The sequence below is a fragment of the Cynara cardunculus genome (assembly GCF_001531365.2).
Source record: "Cynara cardunculus var. scolymus isolate 2C chromosome LG 16, CcrdV1, whole genome shotgun sequence".
Taxonomy (NCBI): domain Eukaryota; kingdom Viridiplantae; phylum Streptophyta; class Magnoliopsida; order Asterales; family Asteraceae; genus Cynara; species Cynara cardunculus.
Window position 1 is genome coordinate 4,094,845 of NC_037543.1, and position 5,097 is coordinate 4,099,941.

The following is a 5,097-nucleotide window of genomic DNA, read 5'->3' on the forward strand; positions in this document are numbered from 1 at the left end:
AGAGGGGGGAGAGATAGAAGATAAAGATAAAGATTTGCCTACAAATAATGTTTATAACCAAAATAACGGCTTGTTTGGTTGGGTTTTGGTTTTTCATTTAATTCTTATAAAAATAAAACTGTCTGTGTGGATTAGTATGTATGTATTGGTTAAGAAAGTTTCTATTTAAGGGATTTTTTCATAGATGGAATGAGCTGTTTTTTAATTGAGAGGGACGTGTTTGGAAATAAACTCGGTTTTTTGTATATAAAGCTCCAGAAGCTTACTGAATAACTCACCTATATATCATTAAGCCACTATGAAATAATCATATATAGCTGACAAAATAAGTTGATTCTCATTAAACTCACTAATCTGCTAACAAACAGGCCGTAGTTTTATAAAGGGTCAAAAGCGTAAGAAATGTAAGTATCTCCGGTGGACATGCAAAAATAGAAATTTTAGAGATTTAAGAGGTGTTTTTGGTTCAACAACTATGTTAAAATAGAGAAAAGAACATACAGTGTGTGAAAAAATTTAAGTTTGAAAAATCTCTAAAACTCTATATTAAAAATAAATAATAATTAATATTTAACTGTTTTTCTCCAGTATGAGACATTAAAACTAAATGTTCATAAAAGACAACATACGATCAATAGAAAGCAATTGGGATTTTTATTTGATAGCGTAGATTTTTGTAGTAATCGAGAAATAGATTGAGGCTTTGTATCGGGATTTGAGACACCAATAAGACCCTAAGACCTTGTCTTTGACATTAATATATAATTTTATTTAAAAAGCCCAAACAACATTTCAAGCCCAAGTTAATGTCACTCTTTAAGGGCTGTTTGATAATTGTTAAATTGTTTGGTGCAGAATGATTAAGAGGCTCTCATGATATAGTGCAAAATGAAATATAATTGTTTGGTAATTGTGTACAATGAAATTAGGGCTCTTAAATGTTAAGAGAGATCCAGAATACAAAATCATTCAGATAACTTTTGAACCATTAAAAGGCAGACTTTTTTTGTCAAACAAGATTCACCTCTTAACGATTCAGAAGTTGTCTCTTAATAAAATTATTAAGAGGTAAACAAACAACCCCTTAATTTATTTAAAGTCCAAGCACTGGGATTTATGAAGTGAGTTCCATTTCATCTTTGCTCCTGTGTAGTGTGTACTACAAAGTTTCCGTAGTAAACCAAGTTTCAACATGCTCCACTCCGGTGGAGCAGTGAAAGTTAAAAGATATTACATGCCTATAAAAGGGGTCCACGCCTTTGGTTCAGATCATTCCAGTAAAAGACACTGTAAGTGTTTTTTTATAGAGTAGAAAGATGTGAGTTAAATCTTTGAGGGTATAGGTATTATTCAGGAGGGCTTGAGAGTGTAGAATTGTGTGCTGAATTTTCTCTCTGAAGGTCATTGTTTTTCCCTGATTTGAAAGTTTCCTCGTAAATTCTTGTTTTTTTCTTTTTTCTATAATTGTTCATTGATTGGATTGTTGGAAAACGTTGAGACCAATTTCTCAACTACAGGAGCCTAATTGGAGGGGCGATTAAACTTCGGAAGTTTTGCAACAATGAGTTTAATGGTTCTTAGATTGTAAATAGCATCTTCAAAAGATTCTTTAAAATTTCTTCAAAACAGAGAATCAAAAACTTAAAATCTCCAGAAAAAAGTTACATTCATCTCTAACAGATTTTTTATTTGGAGACTAAAACATTAATTATATTATAAAATAATTTGTATATATAAATAAAATATTCTTTATCTCTCGTAAACATTTAACATCAAGGATTCTTATTGGTTTGAATATAATAAAAAAAATGTTTCTTTCTCATTGTAATCATTTTTTGGGAGTTCTCCAAATTTGAAGGAATTTACACCCTCTTTCATATTGGAGCAAAAATATGCTCAAAATCTCCATTTTCTTCATTTTGGAGGATCTCTTGAAGATGCTCTAARGCAATTAAGGCGAATACTGCTTCAGACAGGAAAAAGTTCTTTCGTTAGAGCATCTCCAACAAGTTCTTACTGAGTAAGAGTCATCATCTTCACTTACCACGTAAAACTCTCGATCATTGTCTTTTCTCTAATAAAACTCATATCATATTTCTTTTCATGAATGACGCCTCAAATCAACAAAAAAAAAACAAAACACATCTACAAAAACTGAATAAAGAAGAAGAATTGGGAGATTAAAAGAGATTATTATGCTAAACAATGTTACCTTATTTCATCAAAGATTCATATGTCACTTTATCCACACACAAAAAATCATATGCTTACATAATTCCAACTTTAGTGTAAATTCTYCGACTAAAAAATGAAATATTATACTTACATAAGCAAAAACTCATACTATGATTAGTCTTATTGAATGACACCTTAAATCAACAAAAATGCAAATCACCCCCACAAAATTATAACTGAGTAGAGAGAAAGAATTGAGAGATTCATATGTTTGTATAATTTCAATTTTAGTGTGAATATCTCCAATTAAAAGACAAAAAATACTATACTTACAATAACAAAAACCCATATTATATTTCTCTTATTGAATGACGCCTCAAATAAACAAAGTGCAAATCACCTCAAAAACTGAATAGAGATGAATAATTGAGAGTTATTTTTTCTTAAACAATGTTACACTATTTCTTCAAGGATTCATATGTCACTTTATCCACACACAAAAACTCCATATGCCTACATAATTCCAACTTTAATGTGAATATCTCCGATCCAATTTTAGTGTGAATATCTCCAATTAAAAGACAAAAATATTATACTTACATTAACAAAAATCCATATCATATTTCTTTTATTGAATAACGTCTCAAATAAACAAAAGTGCAAATCACCTCAAAAACTGAATAGAGGGGAAGAATTGAGAGGTTTTTTTTCTATCCAATGTTACACTATTTCTTCAAGGATTCATATGTCACTTTATCCCACAAAAACTACATATGCCTCCATAATTCCAACTTTAATGTGAATATCTCCGACTAAAAAAAGAAAAATATTATACTGATATAAGCAAAAACCCATACTATGATTTGTCTTATTGAATGATACCTCAAATCAACAAAAATGCAAATCGCATCCACTAATTTATAACTGAATAAAGAGAAAGAATTGAGAGATTAATAAAGAGATTATCATAGAGGTGTATCACAAAATTATACATGAATAGTGAGGAAGAATTGAAAGATTAATAGAGAGGTTATCATAGAGATGTACCACAAAATTATACATGAATAGAGATGAAGAATTGAGAGATTATTATAGAGGTGTACCATGAAGAGAAGATGAAAAATTATAACCGAATAGAGAAAAATAATGAGAGTTAAAAGAGTACTTAATAGAGGGAACATGAATAAGTTGAAACAACCTAATTAAATGATCTTAAATGTGAATATGAAACATAAAAAACAAATATTAAAGTAGAAGAAGCTTGAGAAAAGGAGAATAAAGATAAATCATTTTCTTGTTTTGAGAAGAGGTCACATCATTACATGTGGTTTCTCCTTTAATATATATATATATATATATATATATATATATATATATATATTTACAATTTTACCCCAAGACTGAGAATCTTACCCGATAAGAGAAAATACAATGATCGAGAATTTTATGTGGTAAGTGAAGGTAATGGACTCTTACCCGGTAAACACTTATCAGCTTATAAACGCTTACCGTTAAATCCATTTTGATGGCAATTAATATTATCCCATAAGATAAATTAGAGTAATGACTCTTGTCTGTAAGCATTTGGTAAACGACCCTTAAATTAAACCACATTTATAAAAACTTAAAAATAAAACAATTAAAAAATAGAAGAAAATTTTACTAAAAAGATATTGATTGAGACGACATGTTTTCATTATAGTCTTGTATCCTATATCGATTCTTCCAAGACACCTCATCGTTTCTCCACCACAAATACAAACACAACATCTTATGCCGACACCTAATGTATCCACCGTCAATCTGTTTCCACTGCCCATCGTTGGCCTCGATGTTGAATGGCGTCTCAGCCACACCGGAACTTCAGAAACCTAGTTGCCACTCTACAACTCTGTGTCGGGTGTCGATATCCTCTTAATGTTCCCGCTCAATTTTTTTGTTGAAACCCCTCCTAGGCTCCTACATCTTTGTTACCCCTTCGGTGGTCGTTGCCTTGGGCAATCGCACGAGTTACCATTTTGAATCCACCCCACTCACGATTATAAAGTCGATTAAATATATATTAGTGACGGGTTGGCAGGTTGGATTGCACTACGTTTAAGCCAATTTCAATCATATTAAGGGTTGTTTGTTTACCTCTTAATAGTTTCATTAAAAGGCAATCTCTGAATCGTTAAAAGTGAATCTTGTTTGGCAAAAAAAAAATGTCTTCATAGTTCTAAAACCCTCTGAATGATTTTGTATCATGGATCTTCCTTAACCATTAAGAGCCCTAATTTCAATGTACACAATTACCAGACAATTATATTTCATTTTATACTATATCACGGGAGCCACTTAATCATTATACACCAAACCATTCAGCAATTGTCAAACAGCCCATTACTTTACGTGTTGACAGTTTGACAAGTTAATTATTGTTGATGTGATAAACCATTTAATATAATTAACAACAAATGTGATGTTTGATTGATTTGAGCTTGGCTCCAAAGATTAAAAGATTTTAGGTTCAAATCCAAGAAGGAACAAAATCCCTTTACGACCACGGAGGTTAAAATGCGGTGACTCCAGGCCACCTGCAAAGCACGTGGTCCTTCTGTGATTAGTCGGCTGACATAACAGGTCGGATATTCAGGTAAATAAAAAAAATGCAATTTAATATTTTTGGATTTATAACTATAAAAATGATTACACAAGGGGAGTGCCTTTAACAAATTCCGTAAAAGCCAAACCCACCAGACCCAACATCGCAAACCGCCCATTCCACAGCTCTGCATCCGACGTCATTATCCCCTTCGACTTCGACTGCACGCTAACCCCTTTCAACAACGGCACCAACGACGCCACTGACAACACCACGCTCGTCACCACAAACACCGCCACGCCGCCGTTGGAGATCTGTGCGAACACATCTTGACCACT

General features: G+C 32.1%; 1 pseudogene; it reads right to left on the minus strand.

The window, feature by feature from the left end:
* Positions 1 to 4,863: 4,863 nt before the first annotated feature.
* The window catches only part of LOC112529740, a 469-nt pseudogene continuing 235 nt past the window's right edge, over positions 4,864 to 5,097 (minus strand).